Raw genomic sequence first — 25,457 nt, forward strand, 5'->3', positions numbered from 1 at the left:
TTGTCCATCCAGTGGCAATTGCAACACAGCTATTCAACAGCCCCTCAAGAAATGACAGCAGGCTCCATCCTGCTTACACTTCGGGCTGACAAGTGAACTAACTGAACAATGATGCCCACTGATGACACAAGCTTGCCATCAATATTGTCATGGCTTCCCTGTAACAGATACTATAATCACAAGCTTAAGGGTCCTCCTTCCAAACAGGAGTGACCCCCGTAACTAGGCGGGTAGTCCAACAGTGACTCCCCCTATCACAACCAATGTGAACACTCTTTGCAACTTCCTACAAGAAGTTCCACTGTAAACAGTAAACAAAGTCAGGCAAGGTGGGATTCTAGGACACAGCTCCAGCAATCCCTAAGTTACTTTACTCTCGTCACCAGACGATAAATAAAAGAAATTGCCTTAATCAATTACCAAACTGATTATGTGATTAATTACGTTAATTGACTAATCACAGCAGTCAGCAACAAAGTACTACGTTAATCACAACCAATTGTCTCTCATAGACAACAACATGATGGTACTCTATGTTAATCATTAACACTTGTCTCTCTTAACACAAGTCATCTTGTTAACAATAACTCAAAACTCTCTTATATCCCAGGAAACAATTTTAGGTTGCCACAACATATCTGGAAAGTGTTGGAAAGTATGGGCAACGTTTGTTTTCACGCATTAGATGCGTAATTTTGTGTGGATGTAAATAAGTTTCTGAAACGTATTGCACGAAACGTTGGCTAAAAAAAATTTGAAACCTTGTGGCAACCATAAATGTTTCATGATCGTGGTTTTTTATTGCTGTTATTTATATAAATGTAGAAATATAAAAGTATATTTCAACATTTAGTAAAAAGAAACAAAAATCATAATAAAGGTTAATTCATCATTTTTACTCATTTTTTTTAGGAAGAGGTCGAGGAGGAGGAAGAATTCCAGGTAAGAGGATGAAGTCGAGTAGGAAGGAGGAGGAGATCGAGGAGGAAGGAGGAGGAGGAGGAGGTCAATGCAGAGGAGGAAGGAGGAGGAGGAGGAGGTCAATGCAGAGGAGGAAGGAGGATGAGGTAGAGGAGGAAGTTAAAGAGGACGTTGAGGATGAGGAGAGCGAGGAGGAAGGGGGAGGACGAGGTGGAAGGAGGAGGAGAGCGAGGAGGAAGGAGGGGGAGTAGGGCGAGGAGGGAGAAGGAGGAGGCAGAAGAGGAGTAAGAAGGAGGGCGAGAAGGAAGGAGGAGGAGGACGAAGAGAAAGGAGTAGTAGGAGGGCGAAGAGGAAGGAGGAGGAGGAGGCGAGCGAGGAGGAAGGAGGAGAGCGAGAAAGAAGGAACAATAGGTCGAGGAGAAGGGAGAGGAGGAAGGAGGTGGAGGAAGAAGGAGGGCAAGGAGGAAGGAGGAGGAGGGGGAGGAGCAAGGAGGAAGGAGAGGAGGAGGAAGGAGGTGGAGGAAGAAGGATTGCAAGGAAGAAGGAGGAGGAGGAGGAGGGCGAGGAGGAGAGCAAGGAGGAGGAAGGAGGAAGAAGGAGGAGAGCGAGGAGGAGGAGGAGGACGAGAAGGAAGGAATAGGAGGTCGAAGAGGAAGGAGGTGGGCGAGGAGGAAGAAGAAGAACGAGGAGAAGGGAAAGTAGGAGGGAGAAGGAAGGAGGAGGGCAAAGAGAAAGGAGGAGGGAAAGGAGGGAGGAAGGAGGAGGAGAGCGAGGAGGAAGGAGGAAGGAGGAGGAGGGCGAGAAGGAAGGACGAGGAGGAGGGAGGAGGAGAGCAAGGAGGAAAGGGGAGGAGAGCGAGGAAGAAGGAGGAGGAAGGAGCAGGAAGGAGAAAGGAGGAGGGCGAGGAGGAAGGAGGAGGAGGGCAAGGAGGAAGGAGAAGGAGGGCGAAGAGGAAGGAGGAGAAGGAGGGCAAGGAGGAAGGAGGAGGGTGAGGAGGAAGGAGGACGAGAGCAAGAAGGAGGAAGGAGAAGGGTGAGGAGGAAGGAGAAGGAGGGCGAGGCAGAAGGAGGAGGAGGGCGAGGCAGAAGGAGGAGGAGGGCGAGGAGAATGGAGAGGTGGAATGAGGAAGAGGGCAAGGAGGAAGGAGCGCACCATCCTCCTTCCTCCTCGTCCTCCTCCTCCCTCCTCACCCTCCTTCTTTCTCCTCGCCCTCCTCCTCCTTCCACCTCACCTTCCTCCTCGCTCTAATCCTCCTTCCTTCTCGCCCTCCTCCTCCTTCCTTCTCGCCCTCCTCCCTGCTCCTCGCCCTCCTCCATCCTCCTCGCCCTCCTCCTTCCTCCTCGCCCTCCTCGTCCTTCCTTCTCGCCCTCCTCCTCCTTGAATCTGTGGAAATGAATGAGGAAATGTGCTGGCTGCTGAAGGCGCTGAAGGAAACCACGTTGGTTTCATTTTGGATACAAATGTCCATGGAAATTCAGAATGGAAACAATTATAGTTGAACATGCAGAGGAGTGTAAGAATCTGTGGTGAGAGTGAAGGACACAACCTTGACAACTATACTTCAGAGAATGTAAACATGTAAACATTGAGAATGTAGGACAACAAAAAGTCTTCAGAATCTTTCACACCACTATTGAGCAACATTTACAATTTATATAAATTATTTTAGGGAATAATACATATATTTTATATATAAACTTGATATTAGTGTTTAGTGGAATACATAAGTAGTCAAATTGTGTTAAAAAGAGCGATTTTTAGAAAATTTAGAAAACTATACTTTTTCTGATCATAGCTAACTAAGTGTATTTTGAAGGTTTCATTCAGCCATTATATATCATTCACAATTTATTAATGAATTTTACAAAAAAAAACTCAATAAAATTTATATTTAAACATGTAAAAACTATTTGTAATACATTAGCAACAAAATAGTTGTAGAAAAACCATTTATTATATAACCGATGTGTTTGGATTTTTGGATTAAAAGTTTCTCAAAGGCTCTCCTGCACCATTCTCAATGTAAGTCATTCCTACACCTATGGGAAGAGATAGACGAACGTTTTCTAGATGATTTGTGTTTGCGGGGATTACATCACACTTGACTCCTTGCAAGTATTCAGTGAGTAATTCTTAATTAAGATCAAACGGACCACTAATTACATCCCCATTGAGTTACGTTAACTAAGCCTACCCTAACTTGGTAGCTTCCAACAGTCTGTGTCAAAATTTACTTTACTGAGTGTTAATTACCCTAATTAACTCCGAGCAATTAATTAACTGTCACCAGGACCGATAATTAACATACCTAAGTACGTATCACTCCGCACTGCCTAAGCAGGTCTCATCAAACACTGTGAATTCACGGGAGAGGAGTTAATTACCCTAATTAACATGAGTGCATCTTAATCCACTGTCACCAGACAGGATATGATTAATATAACGATTTATGCTAGCTCCATGACCTCGCTTTACTGAGTCATCTGAGTCCTCAAGACTCCAGACGTTAATTACTCCACTAATTATCATGAGACACTAATTGCTATACCCCAGAAAGGTAATTAGTCCCGAGCAAATTACGTTAACACAAATACTGACAGACTCTGACAGATCCTCTCCCACTACGTGAATTCATGATGAGAAGGCTAATTACATAATTAGCTAGAGTGGTCAATTAGTTGTCACACGGACAATTAATTGCACCCGAGATGTATCTCGCTCAAGCTCAACACTGTTCTCCTATAACAGCTCTGACTCATTCAACAATAAATGTGCACCCCTGATCCAGTTAATTACCCCTTTAATTAACTCACTGAATTCTTAAGTCCTCAACACAACTTAAAGAAACAAAGTAACCCCAGTGTTACATAGGTTACACTACAATGGCATGCAATACAACATAAATGCACTGCCCACATACGGTTGCGGCTACTGCAACTCGTTAATTACTGTGCCCACACAGTAATGACACACGGTTGTGCAACAACAAGAGTATACCAATATTACTGCCCCCCTTTATCTTGCAACCGTTGCAAGGGACTACTTCAGCAAGACAATTTACGTTAATATAAAGCACCGTCGCTATGCGGACAGCTGGCACTAATTCTCTTAATTAGGCAATTAACAAATCAATTGCTTGCTCTCATTAAGTACTGTGAATTCCCTTGAATAGTCAAAGAGGCCCCTTAAAGCCCCAACACAGTTCCTTGGGCAGTAATATTGTATACCTGATAACAACACTGCACAAACCTACAGCATAATGATGCCTTCAGCATACCCCACATGCTAATGACATCATTAGGCAATCAGTCAGCAATCTCATCTACTGACTCACCACACAACTTAGTACATAAAACATGCAAATGAACACATAGAAATGGCATTCACATAATCAATGAAAATTATATCACCAGATAAATATATCCCTAACTACACAGACCTCAGGGTATCCACTGACATCCCTGCAACACTGGCCTGCCCACCTCTGCAATGATATAATTTACATGCGGTACTCTATGGCATTAATCCAGTCTGACCGATTATATAGAATCGACAACTGGATCATTTATATGGTTGATCTCTACACTGACCGGTTACATACTCGAGTCAGTCTACACACAATATATAACTATATATATAACTACTTGTGTGGTACCGTGTACAACATCCATCTCCAGGTACCGCCCTACCAGTCACCTGGACGTGCCACTGACAGCTGTCTCTCAGCTGCTTCCCTAGCCTGGCAGGGCTATGGGACAACACAGCTTTTACCGGAATTTTCACTAGTCCTGAGACACTGTTACACAATGATTATCACGTTTCTTTAAATCCTCAACAATCATTTCCCTGGTCACTACCTCTCTGGCTGTAAACACCTAGCTCGCTCCTCGTGCATCGACTTAGGTGTGGCCCTAGAATGTCCAGGGAAAGTGGCCACCTCGTGGCATTAAGGGGGTGGCCACGGGTAGCGCGTGACATCACAGCACCCCACCCGGGGTGAGGTGGGGGGGGGTAGGGTAGCTGGCGCGCGGGTGGCCTGGGGTTGGCCGGCGCGCGGGTGGCCTCCGGGCGGCTGGCCAAGGTGGGCGGCTCGCACATGGGGCTTGCCTCAGGCTGGCTGGCTGGCGCCCACCGGCATACACAAGTAGATGGGAGATCACCTACACTCCCATCAAACCAGCATGCTCGCTCGTACACTCGGGTGACAATGGCCAGCGGCGTCACCACATGGACACCGCCAGGTGGAATTCAAAGTCCAACAGGGGCCTGTAATAACACCTCACTTACACTGCCCTTATTCCACCAATTGTCCATTGTCCATTAACACTCGACAGGATACTTAGACCCGAGGGATGAGGGATCAATCTGATAAACCATGAGGCCAGCTGCCTCATGGGTTAACACTGTAACTGTCTCTTAGTTTGTCTCATCGGCCCCAATTTTACGCAAATTGGGCCTTGACACAACCCAGGATGGTAGGAGTGCCATCCACGATGAGTAACAAGGGATGACACAGCGATTAACGGGGGGGGTGGGGTGGAGGTGGCAGCGCCATCCCCGCTCAGCTACGTCTTTCTCCACTCGCTGCCCCGCCCAACTGAAGATTTGGCGGGCTAGGGGAACTCAAAATGCCCATATCTCCCCCCCTACCTTGTCTTGACCAATCAGCACAAAGCCAGCACTGCTCTCTCGTGCCGCTCCCAATCACAGCTGTTCGCGCCAAAACTCAGCTAGAGGTGGAGATGCCTAAACCAATCACAGGCGCCCCTCAGGCGTCCTGTGACGTCACAAGGAGGGGGAGGCCTAAAGACAGTGGCGCAATGTCACACATGGTGTGTGGGGGGGGGGGGGGGTGGCGACGTTCACCCCACTGTCCCAACCACCTCTAACGGTTTTAGTCAAGTATCCTCTTACACCACTCACTCTCAACTCCCATCCTATTTTCACAGAAACAGGAAAAGTCTGTAACTCCCTCTACAGAGTAATCACAGACTTCTGGCTAGCCTCAAATGATAGTCCAGAGCATGAGCTTTCATCCAACACCCCACAAGTGTATGTTAGTTTGAAAACTTCCAACTCTAAGAGTTGGAAATTCTGTTGGACGACATATTCGACCTCGAGACACAAAAGAAGGTCACTACCAAAGATACCTTACAAGCAGAACTTATTGCAGAAGCAGGAAAGAATCGAGGCAATTACAGAAGCACCATACTGTCCCCTGAGCTCAAAGCGGCAGCTAAAAGCCTTCGTGAGAACAAGGAGATAGTTGTCAGGAGAGGTGACAAGTCCCCAATATATGTCATTCTTAAAAAAGACGAATATCTGGCGCAAATGAACATCATAGTCTCTGATCAAACTAAGTTGCAAAGGGTAACGAAGGACACTACAGCCGAATTAAAAGCAAAGGTCAACAAACTGATCGAAACTGTGATTGCCAAGAAATCCGGACTCCACCTGCCATAAATCATTGGGGAATATAAACCTGGATATGCGTATGGAAATGTCAAGACACACAAGCCTGGAAACCCACTTCGGCCAATCATTAGCCAGATACCCACACCCACGTACAGACTGGCGAAGCGACTCAACGGCCTGCTGACTCCTTATGTTCCTTGCGCCTTCAGCCTGAAGTCTCCAAAGGAATTTGTTGACTTACTGCGGGGCACATGGGCCACAGGGATAAGAGCCTCGTTGGACGTAGAATCACTGTTTACCAACGTACCTATGGACGAGACAATCGGGATGATAGCCCACAGAGTGTATCGTGATCCAGCCTGTACTCCTCTTGACATACCAGAAAATATTCTGAGGAAACTACTCCAAGCTTGTACCACAGAGGCACCCTTCTTGAGCCCGGATGGGCACATGTATAAGCAAGTAGATGGGGTCGCCATGGGTTCTCCCCTAGGTGTCCTGTTTGCAAACTTCTACATGGGTACCATCGAGCAAAAAGTCTTAGTCGACATGAACTTGAAACCGGCCATATACTGCAGGTATGTTGACGACATTTTTACACAGGTACCTGATGTCAGACATCTGCAGGAGCTGAAGGAGGCATTTGAGCAGAGTTCCGTGCTGCGTTTCACTTACGAGATGGAAAAGGATGGGAAGCTGCCCTTTCTAGATGTAACAGTCATGGAAAAGAGCAGAGGTTTCCACACTGCAGTCTACACTAAGGAAACGAACATAGGAATGTGCCTAAATGCCAACAGCGACTGCCCAGACAGGTACAAGAGGAGTGTTGTTAACGCATATGTCGACCGTGCTCTCAGCCACACCTCAGAATGGAAGCAAGTCGACGAAGAACTCTGTAGGGTAAGGCAGGTCCTAGTCAACAACAGCTTCTCCAATGGTTTCGTCGAAGACATCATAAGAAGGAAAGTGAAACGCCATGCAACCTCTGAAGAGACAACTAACACAACACCTATACCCCCTATTAGACTATTTTACAGGAACTTCTTTTCCACAGCTCATAAAACGGAGGAAAGGGTCCTGAAAGATATTATTAATAGAAACGTTATCCCTACAGACAAAAATCAGAGGATACAACTGATGATTTACTATAAAACCAGAAAAACGGCCAGCCTACTCATGAGAAACTCTCCAGACACAAAACATAACGCTTTAAAAGAGACTAACGTCGTCTATGCCTTCAAATGCCCTCTTGGGGACTGTTAGCTCCAAAAAACCCAGTATATAGGCAAGACAACAACATCTCTTTCTAGGCGTTTAACGATGCATAAGCAACAGGGCTCCATTAAGGAACATATAATCTCTTCCCACAACCAAACCATCGCCAGAGAAATCCTAGTAAACAACATAGAAATCATCGATAGATACAGAGATAGCAGGCGGCTTGACGTTTGCGAGGCACTACACATCAAGAAGTCAACACCAGCAATCAACAGCCAAATAATGCACAACTATATTCTACCCACCTCAAGACTCCGCTCCAATATAGAAGCATCAAGAAATATGGACCAATAGGCTTTCTTCAATCACTTCTAATCAATACCCATTGTTTCGTGTTCTGTCTTGTGTTGATGAAATTAATACCTTATTAATGCCACCTCGTGTTCTGTCTTGTGTTGATGAAATTAATACCCTAATAATGCCACCTCACCCCATCCACCTCTCTCAAATGTAGATATAAACAAAATCGGAGATGCGTAAGTTCTATTCAGTTGTGTATTTGTAAACTAAAGTCTTTGAAAATGTAATAAGTTTTACGAAACGCGCTCGTGTCGCGTCAGACTAGAAATAAAAATGAATTTTGGAGAATTGATTTTTGATTTACCTCCAACAGTGAAAAGAAATGTACGAAAGATTGAGAAAATTCGTGTTAGAATTATTAATCTTACTTTTTCGGTCATATTTAATAATATATATATATATATATATATATATATATATATATATATATATATATATATATATATATATGCGTCTTCTAGCTGTGTCTTCTAGCTGTGCAAGCTCCCCATGCCGGGGACTTCCTGTTGGCAGTCCCTAATTCCGCCTTGGGCACCCGCCTGGACCAGCTGTGTCTTCTAGCTGTGCAAGCTCCCCATGCCGGGGACTTCCTGTTGGCAGTCCCTAATTCCGCCTTGGGCACCCGCCTGGACCATCGGACCCTAAGTATTGGTGTTGCTCTGCGCCTTGCCGCCCCTATCTCCACCGAGCACCGGTGTATTTGCGGCCATGCACGGGCAGACCAATACGACAGCCATGGTCTCATCTGTCGTAAGACACAGGGAAAGATTGCCAGACATGAAGCAGTCAATGACATCATCAAGAGAAGTTTGGCTTCAGCTGGGTGCCCAGCACAAAGGGAACCTCAGTTGTGCAGGCCTGACAACAGCCAAAAACGCCCAGATGGAGTCACCCTGCAGCCGTGGAGGGAAGGTAAACAGGTCGTGTGGGACTACACGTGTGCATCCACATTGGCTGATACCTATCTACCTTACAGCGCAGCTGAGGGAGGCGGGGCGGCCACCTTCAGGGAGACCCAGAAAACTAACAAGTACAGGGACCTAGAACGTTGTTACAGGTTCGTGCCAATAGGCTCTGAGACTCTGGGCGCCTGGGGTAAATGTGCACTTAAGTTCCTGAAGGAGCTGGGCGAGGAACTCATTGGGAAGACTAGAGACCCAAGAGCGGCCAGTTTTATGTTCCAGCGCCTCAGTGTCGCTGTTCAGAGGGGAAATGCGTGTTGTATCTTGGGTACGCACCCGACCCCCGAGGAACTGGACGAGGTCTTCGAACACTGATTGGTATATTGTTATATTGTTATATAAGTGTGTGTTTTCTGTAAACTGTAACATTGCAATAAAATCAAATAAAAAAAAAAAAAAATAATAGGGGTGATAGGAGAGGAAAAGATTAAAGTATTCAGTGAGAATCCACAAGGTCTTCTCTGAACACTATTTATTTTCTTCTTCGAGGATGTGGGTCCCTTTAATTAAACCAGTGGTGGTACCCCTATATATATATATATATATATATATATATATATATATATATATATATATATATATATATATATATATATATATATATATATATATATATGTATATATATTTATATATATATATATTATATATATATATTATATACATATATATATATATATATATATATATATATATATATATATATTTATATATATATATTATATATATATATTATATACATATATATATATATATATATATATATATATATATATATATATATATATATATATAATATATATATATATATATATAAATAATAATGCAAAAAGGTGCTTAAAGGTTATGGATCTCTTGAAAAACACAACAATGGGAAACATTGATGAATGTCACAGACGGGTTCGATCATTGTTGCAAGTCAAACACTTCTTCAAATTCCTCTGAAGTTGGACTAGTGCCCAAGACGCAACAGGCATTTCCCCTCTGAATCGCAACACTGAGGCACTGGAACAAGAAACTTTTTGCTCTCTGGTCTTTTGTAGCGCTGATCAATTTGTCCCCCAATTCCTTCAAGAACTTCAATGCACATTTTCCCCACGAACCGAGGGTCTCCGAGCCGATCGGAACAAAGCTGTAGCAGTGTGCTAGACCTCTGTATTTAATAATTTTCTGCGATTCCCTGAAAGAAGCAGCACCACCGCTTTCACGTGTGCTGTAGTGGAGGTAGGTAATGGCCAGTGTGGCAGCGCACGTGTAGTCCCATACCACTTGCTTACCATCCTTCCAAGGTAGCAAGGTGACCCCATCAGGGCGCTTCTGAGGGTCGTTAGGTCTGGATAAGTGTGGTTCTCTTTGTGCCGGGCAGCGGGCTGTGGCGAGGCTACTCTTGATGATGTTGTTGACTTCTTCATGTCTTGCAATTTTACCATGTGATTTACGACATACCAGACCATGACGACCATATTGGTCTGCCATCGCAGTTCCGCAGATGCACCTATGTTCGGTGAGGATCGGGGCGGCAAGGCGAAGGGCTACTCCAATGCGGAGAGCGTCATGACTGAGGCGAGTTCCACGGGCTGCATTGGGCACAGCAAATAAAAAATCCCCGGCGTGGGGTGCTGTTACCGCTAGGAGGCGGGCTTTGTTTTCAGCATCAGCGTTGTCAATCATTGCTGTGACAGTCTTTTCCATTATGGGGCTATCCCAGTGGGCCTGCTTGTGGTCTTTTGGGACTTGTGGTCGGGGTTGAGGGTGTGCAATGGTGTCCCATTGTCTGGCTGCTTCGATGAACGTTTGATCATGAGTTCCCGCTGTCTCTCTCATACGCTCTGGTAGGATCTGCCCTACCAATTCGTTGGCTGCTGTACATGAGGATAAGAATGCTGGAAGTGCTATCTCAGTTGCCTTTCGTATGCCTATCCCTCCAAATCTCACTGGGAGTGTTGCTTGGTCCCACTGACTGTCATCTAAAGATATATATATATATATATATATATATATATATATATATATATATATATATATATATATATATATATATATATATATATATTATATATATATATATATATATATTATATATATATATATATATATATATATATATATATATATATATATATATATATATATATATATATATATATATATATATATATATTGGTGTATACTGGCAGCAGGTTTTCTTTCAAACATGTTTCATTGAATATGACCGCATATTCTGTATTTATTATTTTCTGGTTTAGGGCTTCTATCCCTCTAACTATTTTCTTAGCATCAGGGCTTATTTGAAATAGGAGTTCTCCAAAACTCATTTTCGTACTTTTAAGGTGAAGATAAGAAGTGATTTACTATAGAGTGTATTACACTTATTTGCACGACGTTTCGAACCTCCATGGTTCATTCTCAAGTGAACAGATCTTACAATACTAGTTGATTTTATACCCGCATTAGGTCAGGTGATAATATAATGAAGGTGAAAACATGGGGGGATGTTTTGATGTCAATCAATCAAAATAATAAGAATAATTAAATGACACAATGAAAAGTTACGTTAAGATAAAATAACAAGAAGTGCAACACAAAATTAAAGGGAGGTGCTGGAATATTGGCTTTAAGCTACCACCTCTCCCAGTACACGCTAACGTCTAGCCGGGAGGAGTGATAACTGCGAAAGCACAGAATATTCTGAGGTCTGAGGTCGTGGCGACCCCAGACATCAAGTAGTATGGGGGGGTGGAGTGCAGTTGCAGCCCGGCCGGCGACCAATCAGCGGAGCCGGTAGCGATCAACAGGTAGTTTGGCGGTTTGAGTCTGAACAGGTGTCTCTGGCTGCAACGTTTTGCGCTCTGGCAAACCTTGCTGGTGTTGTTGTCGTTGTTGGACATTTCTTCCATTGTAGTTATATATATTTGTGGCGACGTATTTGTGGAGGGAAGAGCAGGCTCAATCTCTTGAAGGAGATTATCGTCACAACTCTCCCCCGAAGCCTGCGGTTCTGGAAGAAGTACGTCGTTATGTGGTGGAGTATTAGATGGAGTTGCTTCTACTTCATAAACTCTGGAGAGATCATGGGCTAAGATGTTGTCAGACTCTTGGTATAGCGTGTCTCCAGGTTGAATTTCTGCAGTTAGCAAGCCCATAGTAGAAGACGATGAGATGAGAAGTGGGCGTGCTGCAGGAGGTGTAGGGTGGTGTGGTCCGTGTTGATGGTGGACCGAGCACTTTTCAGGTGTGGAGTGAAGTGCTGAAGCTTCAGGATGAGGAAGAGTAGCTCCTTGCCAATTGTTCCGTAGTTCCTTGTAGCAGTAGTCGCTGACAGGTGTATTCTTCTCGCCTCGTTGCTGCATCACGACACCACCATAGTCGGTACCATTGGCGTCGACATGGAGGATGAAGGGCTTATCTGACGAGGTGAGAGTGGAATTAGAAGAGGGCAAAGGAGCACGATTATTATCCTGAAAGCATTTGGGAAGATCATTAAGGATTTTGGAATTAGAAAGCGCTGACTCCTTGTCAGTGCTTTCGGGAGGAGAAGCTGGGATGGTCTCACTGTGGATGTAGGGTTCTGTGAAGGTGGAATAATTAGTCAGGACAGTGGGAGGAGTACCATTATATTGCTTCAGGAGGTTGACGTGGCACAGCTGGGTCTTCCGCCGCCTATCTGGAGTCTCTATTACGTAGTTGTTATTATTCCTGCACTCTTTGACGCAGTAGGGTCCTGAAAATCTGTTTTGTAAAGGTGAACCTGGGATAGGGAAGTAGGCAAGGACGAAGTCTCCCGGCTTGAATTTTCTTACCTTGCTGGTCTGGTCGTAATGAGTCTTCATTCTCTCCTAGGCTTTCAATAGATTATTATGGGCAAAACGGTGGACTCTCTCTAGAATGTGTTGAAGGTTTTGAAGAAACTGGGGCACATTCTGGTGCTCACTGAAGGTGGCATCTCTGAGAGAGTCTTTGAAAGCCTTAAGGGGAGTACGGCACTTACGGCCGTAGAGCATCTCATAAGGAGATACTCCTAGGGACTCATTGGGGAGACTTCTGAAAATACACATTATAAGGTCAATCTGCTTATCCCAATCCTTCGAGGTTTCACTACAAAACTTTTTCAAGAGTGCTTTGATGGTCTGATGACTAACGTTCAAGAGAACCCTGTGAAGCAGGATGATAGGGGCTGGACAATACCTGTTTGATGTTGAACTCCTCCAGTGTCCTTTTGAAGAGATCACTGGTGAAGTTGGTACCACAGTCACTTTGAATCTCCCTGGGAAATCCGTATTGAGTGAAGATCTTCAATAGATGTTTTATAACCGTAGCAGCCGTGATGTTCTTCACTGGAACTGCTATGGGAAATCTGGTGGTAGGACACAGGATGGTTAGGATGTAGGCGTTACCTGAACTGGTCCGAGGTAAAGGACCGACACAGTCTATTATGAGTCTGTGGAAAGGTTCCGCAGGCACCTGTATGGGAATCAGTGGCGCTCTGGGAATGGAGACGTTCGGTTTGCCTGCCATCTGACATGTATGACACTGTTTTACGTACTGTTTGACGTTATTTACCATACCTGGCCAGTAGTAGTCTTGACGAATCCCATGGTAAGTCTTGTTGAAGCCGTAGTGGGAGAATGCTCCGTGGGCCAGGTGTAGAATAGTGGGCCGCAAGCTGGTGGGAATTACAAGTTGTTCGATGTTGGCCCAGTCGTCCTCCTTCAGTTTACTGGGTCTATATCTGCGGTAGAGTAAGTCGTTCTCTAGGAAGAACCCAAGGAATACTGACGGGTTGAGTCTCAGCCTGGAAAAACAATGGTGTTAAAGTAAGATCTTCCCTCTGCAACTTACGGAACTCCAACTTGGTCAGATGCGGGGGGAGTTTCTGAGGGTCTTGAGGGACAGCGGTAGCAGTAGAGTCAACTGGCTGTGGACGTGCGGCTTGTGCACGGGTGGTCACGAGAACCGGAGGAGAAACTTCATCACTCTCTTGAACCTCTGCTGGAACATACTCTAGAATAGGGTTTAGTGGCACAGAGTTACACACCTCGGGTTTGTCCATGACGATCAGGTTGGTCGGTTGCAGGTCTTCTGCCAAGTCGTTGCCTAGGAGAAGTTACACTCCAGGCATGGGAAAAGGCTTTTCCCTGACGGCGACTTGGACTTCCCCGTTCACGTAGGGACAATCCAGGTGGACTCTGGCGAGAGGGTATGGAGTGGTAGTAGTGAGGTCAGTGATGAAGACAGTTTCTCCGGTGTAGACGATGTTGGGCACAGCCGACTTCAAGATGATCGATTGAAGAGCCGCTGTGTCCCTCAAGATCTTCAATTTGAAACGTCCCTCCGGATTTGAACCGTTGGCAGAGACAGTTCCTGTATACAGGTGGTTACTGAAAAGAGAAAGATCATTAACATCAACACCAACATTCATCACAGGCTTACCGGACTTAGGAGGAGTTGGTTTGGGTTTTTGTTGGTCAGTGGTTCCCTTGTATTGAGACTTACCACACTTGTCTATGGTATGTCCATAGAGTCTACAATACTTGCAGTACAGTTGTGAACCAGCTTGATCGGGGCTCACCTTCTCGTAACTGTACCACGACTTCTTACTGGAGGATGGTTCGGGTGTCAGCCGGTGGATGAGGCTGTAAGTGTCAGCCGACTTAGCACACTTCAGGTAGTCGGTTTCTTCTTTATCTGCTAAGTAGAGGCGGACAGGAGGCGGCACACGCCTCAAGAATTCTTCAACAAGCATCAGGTTGACGAGTTCTGTAAAAGTAGAGACATGTGCTGCTTCCAGCCATTTCATGAAATACCTCCGTTTCGTGTTAGCAAACTCAAGGAAGGTAGTGGTACTTGCCTTCAGGTGGTCACGGAATTTCCTTCTATAACTTTCAGTGGAAAGTAGGTAGGCGTCCAACACTGCTTGTTTCAGAGTGTGGTAGTCATTCTCAGACGCCAAAGTACTGAGTGTGACTGCAGCTCTACCTGTAAGATGGACTCTGAGAAGTGTGGCCCATTGGTCGACAGGCCAACTGAGTTGATTAGCAAGGGTTTCAAAGGTGGTGAAAAACACATCAACTTCTGCTTCTACAAAGGATGGCATTAACTTACTTGCATGTGATATATTAAAACTGACGGGAAGATTGGCAGTAGCTTGCTGGCGTTGAGTGAAGTGTGAAGTTTCCAAGGCGATTTCGCGTTGACGACACTCTAGAGCCAGAGTCGCTTGTTGCTTGTCATGTTCGCGTTGCATCTCCAACTCGTGTTGTTTGGTTTCAAGCTGTACGCGTTCCCGCTCCTGGAGCATTGCAACCTCACGTTCCTGGAGGGCGAGTTCACGTTCCTTGTGGGCGATTTCTCGTTCTTGTTCTTCTCTCCTCAAGGCAGCTTCGCGTTCTTGTTCTTCCCTTCGTATGGCAGCAGCTCGTTTTTGTTGTTCGAGGGCTTCCCTTTGCTGCTCACGTTCAATCTTGGCCAGCTCTAGTTTGAGTTTCATCGTTGCCAAGTCAGTTTTATCTGCAATATAGTAAGTTTCATGAGTTTCAGAGTCTATCTTACCTTGCTCTAAATAGTAATCCAGCAACAGGTTGTGTAGGTCATTTTTGTTGGCTTGGTAGGGAACTTCTAGTTGATACTCATGTGCAAGAGTTTGTAATTCAGTCCTCTTGGCACGACTTAAAGTCCCTATTTCACCTGCTGGATTTGTACGGAAAGCTTGGAGACGAAACATGGTGAAATTAGCAAATAAAGGTACACGAATATTCAATAGTGAATGTCAGAAACAGGACAACGTGGCAACTGGTACCTATCCTGTGAGATCTTTAACAATTAAAGTTAAGTAAAAGATGGTAAATGATTAAATTAAATCAAGGGCGCAGGAAATCTTGTACCCGGTACTCATGTAAGAGGATAAGGGCAAGAAAATCCTACTAACAAATGAAACAGAGTTTCGAAAACAAATGAAACAGTTAAATGCTTCAAAAGTAAAATTGGTAGTCCAAGGATGTAGGCATACCTTGCCACGTCTCTATAGGACATAAAGCAAGTTTTTCCTACTGAATTTAATATGATACTTACAGAATTAGCGAACTTTTGTGCTCTGAAAAGTAAGCTAATTCCCTACCGTTGTATGTATCATCATCTCTGACTGACGTGTAGGGGTGCGAGGTGTCAACTGGTGACGAGAACTGCTGCTGAGGTCCCAATTCAGCAACTAAAGTTCAAGCTAGAGGAACTATGGCCCTCTTTGTCCTCCTACAGTCAGATTGCAGAAGATTGGGTACTCTTGACCCGGGGCAGACCACAGTACCAGGGTACCAATATGATGATCTGTCAGAAATGAGAAATATTCAAGGGACAAAGATGGTAAACACGAGTAATAACAAGGAGGGAGAGATGACCAATTAAGAGTATGACTGCGGCCTACAGTCACCACGTAATCCAAAGTTGTCTCACCTTCACCATATGTTACTCTCGTAATGCACAATACACCGCACCTTATAAAAAATGAAATTGAATATGAAAAATAGTAAAGCTACGTTAACAAAGTTAAATACGCTTACCATAAATTACCACTTGGCACCAGTACCTGAGTGAAGATCCCGGACAGGCCCCCATATAACTTGTGACGGTAACGCGTTGGTGTTCGGCTGTTTAAGGCTAGGGGTATGGCCTCGTCACATAGTTATAAAAAAAAAATAGAAAACTGGAACTTCGTCTGTGGTAAGGTAAGGAGAAGACACACAAAACACAAGTAAATTTTAACAATGAAATTTTAATTACGTTAAATAAATCAAAACATGAAAAAATGGACAAACAAATTCGTATAATAAAATCAATCAATCAAAATAATAAGAATAATTAAATGACACAATGAAAAGTTACGTTAAGATAAAATAACAAGAAGTGCAACACAAAATTAAAGGGAGGTGCTGGAATATTGGCTTTAAGCTACCACCTCTCTCAGTACACGCTAACGTCTAGCCGGGAGGAGTGATAACTGCGAAAGCACAGAATATTCTGAGGTCTGATGTCGTGGCGACCCCAGACATCAAGTAGTATGGGGGGGTGGAGTGCAGTTGCAGCCCGGCCGGCGACCAATCAGCGGAGCCGGTAGCGATCAACAGGTAGTTTGGCGGTTTGAGTCTGAACAGGTGTCTCTGGCTGCAACGTTTTGCGCTCTGGCAAACCTTGCTGGTGTTGTTGTCGTTGTTGGACATTTCTTCCATAGTAGTTATATATATTTCTGGCGACGTATTTGTGGAGGGAAGAGCAGGCTCAATCTCTTGAAGGAGATTATCGTCACAATATATATATATATATATATGTCGTACCTAATAGCCAGAACGCACTTCTCAGCCTACTATTCAAGGCCCGATTTGCCTAATAAGCCAAGTTTTCATGAATTAATGTTTTTTCGTCTACCTAACCTACCTAACCTAACCTAACCTAGCCTTTTTTGGCTACCTAACCTAACCTTACCTATAAATATAGGTTAGGTTAGGTTAGGTAGGGTTGGTTAGGTTCGGTCATATATCTGCGTTAATTTTAACTCCAATAAAAAAAATTGACCTCATACATAATGAAATGGATAGCTTTATCATTTCATAAGAAAAAAAAATAGAGAAAATATATTAATTCAGGAAAACTTGGCTTATTAGGCAAATCTGGCCATGTATAGTAGGCTGAGAAGTGAGTTCTGGCTACTAGGTACGACATATATATATATATATATATATATATATATATATATATATATATATATATATATATATATATATATATATATATATATATATATATATATATATATATATATATGTCGTACCTAGTAGCCAGAACGCACTTCTCAGCCTACTATGCAAGGCCCGATTTGCCTAATAAGCCAAGTTTTCATGAATTAATTATTTTTCGACTATCTATCCTACCTAACCTAACCTAACCTAACTTTTTCGGCTACCTAACCCAACCTAACCTATAGAGATAGGTTAGGTTAGGTAGGGTTGGTTAGGTTCGGTCATATATCTACGTTAATTTTAACTCCAATAAAATAAAATTGACCTCATGCATAATGAAATGGGTACCTTTATCATTTCATAAGAAAAAAATTAGAGAAATATATTAATTCAGGAAAACTTCGGGCCTTGCATAGTAGGCTGAGAAGTGAGTTCTGGCTACTAGGTACGACATATATATATATATATATATATATATATATATATATATATATATATATATATATATATATATATATATATATATATATATATATATATATATATATATATATATATATATATATATGTCGTACCTAGTAGCCAGAACTCACTTCTCAGCCTACTATTCAAGGCCAGATTTGCCTAATAAGCCAAGTTTTCCTGAATTAATATATTTACTATAATTTTTTTCTTATGAAATGATAAAGCTACCCTTTTCACTATGTATGAGGTCAATTTTTTTTATTGGAGTTAAAATTAACGTAGATATATGACCGAACCTAACCAACCCTACCTAACCTAACCTAACCTATATATATAGGTAAGGTTAGGTTAGGTAGCCAAAAAAAGCTAGGTTAGGTTAGGTTAGGTAGGTTAGGTAGACGAAAAAACATTAATTCATGAAAACTTGGCTTATTAGGCAAATCGGGCCTTGCATAGTAAGCTGAGAATTGAGTTCTGGCTACTAGGTACGACATATATATATATATATATATATATATATATATATATATATATATATATATATATATATATATATATATATATATATGTCGTACCTAGTAGCCAGAACTCACTTCTCAGCCTGCTATGCAAGGCCCGATTTGCCTAATAAGCCAAGTTTTCATGAATTAATATATTTTCTCTATTTTTTTTCTTATGAAATGATAAAGCTACCCATTTCATTGTGTATGAAGTCAATTTTTTTTATTGTAGTTAAAATTAACGTAGATATATGACCGAACCTAACCAACCCTACCTAACCTAACCTAACCTATCTTAATAGGTTAGGTTAGGTTAGGTGGCCGAAAAAGTTAGGTTAGGTTAGGTTAGATAGGTTAGGTAGTCGAAAAACAATTAATTCATGAAAACTTGGCTTATTAGGCAAATCGGGCCTTGAATAGTAGGCAGAGAAGTGCGTTCTGGCTACTAGGTACGACATATATATATATATATATATATATATATATATATATATATATATATATATATATATATATATATATATATATATATATGTATATATATATATATATATATATATATATATATATATATATATATATATATATATATATATATGTATATATATATATATATACATGATCGAACCCGTCTGTGACATTCATCAATGTTTCCCATTGTTGTGTTCTTCAAGAGATCCATAACCTTTAAGCACCTTTTTGCATTATTATTTTTGTATCAACCCATGTATATCTTGTAACCATCAAATGCATAATAAAGCACAAAAAATATTTAAGGAAGGGGGTGGTAGGAGAAAAGCACACAGAAACTGTATTGGAGGGGATCTAAACATTCCCTCTAATGCGTTATGCGTGGTTTCCTCCGAGGCTAAGGGGCCCCCTTCTTCCAGCTAGAGGTGGTACTCCCTTCCCTATTTAAAAAAAAAGAAAAAAAAAAATATATATATATATATATATATATATATATATATATATATATATATATATATATATATATTTTTTTTTTTTTTTTTAATAGAAGGGAGTACCACCTCTAGCTGGAAGAAGGGGGACCCATAGCCTCGGAGGAAACCACGCATAACGCATTAGAGGGAATGTTTAGATCCCCTCCAATACAGTTTCTGTGTGCTTTTCTCCTACCACCCCCTTCCTTGAATATTTTTGTGCTTTATTATGCATTTGATGGTTACAAGATATACATGGGTTGATACAAAAATAATAATGCAAAAAGGTGCTTAAAGGTTATGGATCTCTTGAAGAACACAACAATGGGAAACATTGATGAATGTCACAGTCGGGTTCGATCATTGTTGCAAGTCAAACACTTCTTCGAATTCCTCTGAAGTTGGACTAGTGCCCAAGACGCAACAGGCATTTCCTCTCTGAATCGCAACACTGAGGCGCTGGAACAAGAAACTTTTTGCTCTCTGGTCTTTTGTAGCGCTGATCAATTTGTCCCCCAATTCCTTCAGGAACTTCAATGCACATTTTCCCCACGAACCGAGGGTCTCCGAGCCGATCGGAACAAAGCTGTAGCAGTGTGCTAGACCTCTGTATTTAATAATTTTCTGCGATTCCCTGAAAGAAGCAGCACCACCGCTTTCACGTGTGCTGTAGTGGAGGTAGGTACTGGCCAGTGTGGCAGCGCACGTGTAGTCCCATACCACTTGCTTACCATCCTTCCAAGGTAGCAAGGTGACCCCATCAGGGCGCTTCTGAGGGTCGTTAGGTCTGGATAAGTGTGGTTCTCTTTGTGCCGGGCAGCGGGCTGTGGCGAGGCTCCTCTTGATGATGTCGTTGACTTCTTCATGTCTTGCAATTTTACCCTGTGATTTACGACATACCAGACCATGACGACCATATTGGTCTGCCATCGCAGTTCCGCAGATGCACCTATGTTCGGTGAGGATGGGGGCGGCAAGGCGAAGGGCAACTCCAATGCGGAGAGCGTCATGACTGAGGCGAGTTCCCAGGGCTGCATTGGGCACAGCAAATAAAAAATCCCCGGCGTGGGGTGCTGTTACCGCTAGGAGGCGGGCTTTGTTTTCAGCATCAGCGTTGTCAATCATTGCTGTGACAGTCTTTTCCATTATGGGGCTATCCCAGTGGGCCTGCTTGTGGTCTTTTGGGACTTGTGGTCGGGGTTGAGGGTGTGCAATGGTGTCCCATTGTCTGGCTGCTTCGATGAACGTTTGATCACGAGTTCCCGCTGTCTCTCTCATACGCTCTGGTAGGATCTGCCCTACCAATTCGTTGGCTGCTGTACATGAGGATAAGAATGCTGGAAGTGCTACCTCAGTTGCCTTTCGTATGCCTATCCCTCCAAATCTCACTGGTAGTGTTGCTTGGTCCCACTGACTGTCATCTAAATCTAGGTTGAGCGCCTTCCTGAATATTGACCTGAGGAGCTCATCATATTGATTTAGAAGTGGGTTGCCAAAAGTTGGTGCACACCTTAAGAAGTATGTTAGCCTGGGCAGGGTAAGGCACTTTGTGAGAAGGTAGAGGGCATCGTGGGAGTCCAAGTCCCCAATTCTCTCTTCCATCCTCTTTAGGTCTCTAAACTTTTCGTCAAGGACTGCAGCAATGGCATTGTGGCCCAGAGGTGCTCCGAGTAGTGTGCTGTCGGTAGGTTTAACGACTGAGGCTTCTGGTAGAACTGATTTCACTGCTCTAATGATTACTTCACTAGATGCAATAATTTCGCACTTGGAGGGGCTAAGAACGAGACCCATGGACTCCCCCCGTGTCTTCACCAGCTGTAAGTCTTCTAGCAGGGAATCTTGTGTGCCTGCCAGAGTGCCGTCATCCAGGAACCAGATGTTGAGCTCGCTGGACAGTCTGGTTGTAATTTCTCGAACCGCTATGCAAAAGAGGAACGGTGCAAGTGGGTCACCCTGTTGAATTCCCTCTGCTGAGGTGACTTCATGTTTGCCAAACAGGAGGGTTGAGTCTTTGCTGTAGCCTGCTGACACAAACGGGAGAATGCTTGGGCAATGTTCCTGGACTGCAGTGAGGATTGCTTCCCTTTTGACCGAGTTGAAAGCGTTTTTAAAATCTAATTTTACTACTGCCTGGTCTTCAGTAAGAGAGCTAATGTAGGCTCGTGCAGCATGAGCCGCTGCTTCACAGCCTTGGGGGACTCCAAACCCCAGCTGGTTGGGTTGCAGCATGGTGGCTGCTTCCGTTCGGATACTTCTGACAGCAGCCCTTGCAACTAGGCGGCGAAGGGTATTACCAACGGCAATGGGTCTGATTCCTCCCCCCTTCTTTTTGAGGGCACATAGGGAAGCACCAAAGAAGAATGGTTTGATTTCATCAGGGATTAACCCGGCGAGGCAGTTGTTGACAAACGTTGTGATTTCTGTCAGGAGCGCTTCTGCAGCTGGGCCAAGAACAGGGTTCACCATTTCCTTCACATGTTGAGGTCTTACCCCTGTGTAGCCTCCTGAGGAGCCCGGGGGAAATGAAACGATAGCTTTATAAACCTCTGACTCCCGGAGGACGAGAGGTTCCTGATTAGGGGCGAGCCTGACCTGTGGGGGAGGTCCACCTACGGCCCTGACGGGGTGTTTTTCTCTCAGTGCTTGGGCTGTGGTTTCATCCCTGGGCAAAATTTTGTCCTCACTTGTGATTAACCTGAGTGCCCCGACTGTATTGCCCTCTTCAATTTTCTTGCTGACTTGGGTACCTAATTTTCTGTTGTCGCTGATTGTCGTACTTGGTCTGCCTCGGCGGTGTTTGGTGTGTTTGGGGAGGCGGACTAGGTTGTCAGCCCTCGGAAAATCCCTAATTGCTTTATTGACGGATGAGGCCAGTGTCTTGCCTCCTCTGTCTGGTACACCTAAGCATGCATTGCCAAAAAGTAACAGATTGTGCCAGGCTTTGATGGTATCAGGTGCAACAAGGTTATTTGACCCTCTGTTGACTTTTGCGATGAGGTCCGTGTATTTCCCTGCAGCAAAAGAGCGAGAGGCCTTTGGGATGTGGGTGAGTGTCCTGGTTGACGTTGCTTTAATTGCCTCTAGCAGGTCGTCTGTTGCAATGTAATCTGTTGCGATTTGTACTGGTGCAACAGGCTCCTGAGTGCTGCCTCCTCCCACGGGAGGCCTCCCTGACCCAGGACAGTCACCATGCTGGCGTATGACTCTGGAGACAGAGTTGATGCTGACGATGTTCCCACAACCACTGCATGTGCCTCTCCTTTGATTGGCTTCGGGAGGGGTGAGCTGGCTGGTAGCGGCTTCTTCTGCCATCCCCTTAGGTAAAGTGAATGTCACCTTGCACTGGAGTATTTGTCTCTCCCTCCTGGCTGGGGGGGACGAGGTTGTCCCCTATACTATGCGTCATGTCTGGGCAGATGTCTGGGGTGGGTGGGCTCGTGGAGGTGGTGGGTGGGGGTTGGGAGGCTGCGCGCTGGCCCGGTCTGGGAGGGGGGCCGGGGAGGGAAGGCGCGACCACCTGATCGTTGGAGGTGGGGGCGGGGGAGCGGAGGACACTGCACCACACGGAGGGGGGTGAGGGAGACACTACACAGGTGGAGCGGGCGAGCGGGAGACACTACACTCACTGGGGGGGGAGGCACTACACTCAGGGGGTGGGGGGGGGGTGCACTACACTCAGGGGGTGGGGGGAGGCACTACACTCAGGGGGTGGGGGGAGGGTTGATGTGGCACGTAACACTTGGATAATTTCCTTTTTGTCACTAAACACTGGTGAAAGTGTCCTGGCTCACTGGGTGTGGTGCTCTCAACACGATACTCACAATGGTCCAGTCACCACAGGACTGGACTCAACTTATCTTTTTCAAGCACTTATTGGCACACTGGTGACCCAGTCTCTTGACCCGACCACATGTGTCCTTCCACCCTTTCCTGGTGAGGGAGCCGTAGGGCGTGTGGCGTGTGTGGGCGTGGGCTGGCGGTGGGCGTGGGGTAGCGGTGGGCGTAGGGTTGCGTGGGGTGACGGTGGGCGTGGGGTGGCGGTGGGCGTAGGGTTGCGTGGGGTGACGGTGGTCGTGGGGTGGACGATGGTCGTCGGGTCAGCCGCCGGGAGAGGGTAGCTGGGTGGGCTGGCGAGGCCTGTGGGAGGCTAGGGAGAGGGGGGGAGAAGGTATCCCGGTCACACACAATTAGCACAAAGTTTCACAGGTGCATTATGTTTATCACTACAAACTCACCGTTCATCTGAAAAGACGCACACATTCACTTATAAGACTGCTGGAATACAAGCAGGTTTGAGAGCCTCCCCTTCACTCCCCCCCTCCTCCACATGAGGCCTCCTCCCCGCCTGGAGGCTGTTGTTTATGGAGGCACTGAGATAACCCTCACCCAGGCCTGTGTCCTTCCCCTCCATAGCACGCCTCCCGCCAGGACAACACACCTTTTACAGTTGATTCTGTTGCACTGCTGGAGAGGTAGGCTTCCTCGACCCACTAAGAGTCTTCAGCAGGTATTAACACAGACATGAGTCGATTCTTGACTTCCTCAGGCACTGTTATCCTTGTTGAATGGGCACAAATGTGGGACCCAACCCCCTGCACGACCGACTGTTACGGCTGCCACCTCGAATAACCTAATATATATATGTCGTACCTAATAGCCAGAACGCACTTTTCAGCCAACTATGCATGGCCCAATTTGCCTAATAAGCTAAGTTTTCATGAATTATTGTTTTTTCGACTACCTAACCTACCTAACCTAACTTTTTCTGCTACCTAACCTAACCTAACCGATAGAGATAGGTTAGGTTAGGTTAGGTAGGGTTGGTTAGGTTCGGTCATATATCTACGTTAATTTTAACTCAAATAAAAAAAAATTGACCTCATGCATAATGAAATGGGTAGCTTTATCATTTGATAAGAAAAAAAATAGAGAAAATATATTAATTCAGGAAAACTTGGCTTATTAGGCAAATCGGGCCTTGCATAGTAGGCTGAAAAGTGAGTTCTGGCTACTAGGTACGACATATATATATATATATATATATATATATATATATATATATATATATATATATATATATATATATATATATATATCCCGCCTACCTGACTTCTCCCTTTTTACACCCTAATAAAATGTCGAGAATAACACTTACTCCCTTGACAAATGCAGGTGAGTGAAATTTGTCTACTCTTTCCTCTATTTACAGTTTCTTAATGCAGATAGAGCACTGCTTTATTCTCACTCCTTCATTCTCTCTTTTTTCCCATGTCGAATGTAATAACTTGATCTATCTTACCTTAAGCATGTACTGAGGAATAACAATGAAATATAAAGCCTAATGTAAACCCCTCATTTTTTTTTCTCGAGGATAAATATCCTCTTAGAGTTCTACAGGTCACAGTTTTCAGAACAAACTCAGTATGGAACTGTACAGTAGAAAGACATTCCGGAGTTTGGGTCGTGTTCGGTGTGAACGAGCTAGGCTAGACACTTTCAAACTGGAGTCTAAACTGGCTTAACCCTGCATCACTAGCTAAGGACTGGTATTACTACCTTAGAGCGCATGATTGCTGCATTTGCGCATTCTGCCGTAAACTAGTGGGAGGATGGTTGAAAAGCGACACCCCCACACTATCGTCACAAAGAAGCTTCACCCGATTGTCCATTTATTAATGGCAAGCCTACAGAAAATATCCCTATAGAGCTTAGTGACTTAGCTGAGACCGACGGATATTTTTTCCGTTCTTCAACGCTTCGATTGGATCCGGAAACACGACCCTTATTATGTAAGTAATCTTTGTGAAAACTAATTAACTGAGCGTGAGTGTGTGTGTGTGTGTGTGTAGCTGGCTGGCTGGCTGGTTGGGTGACTGTGTGGGTGGGTGACTGTGTGGGTGGGTGACTGTGTGGTTGGGTGAGTGACAGACACAGTCAGTCAGTCAGTC

This window comes from Procambarus clarkii, chromosome 24, assembly GCF_040958095.1.
Source record: "Procambarus clarkii isolate CNS0578487 chromosome 24, FALCON_Pclarkii_2.0, whole genome shotgun sequence".
Taxonomy (NCBI): Eukaryota; Metazoa; Arthropoda; class Malacostraca; order Decapoda; family Cambaridae; genus Procambarus; species Procambarus clarkii.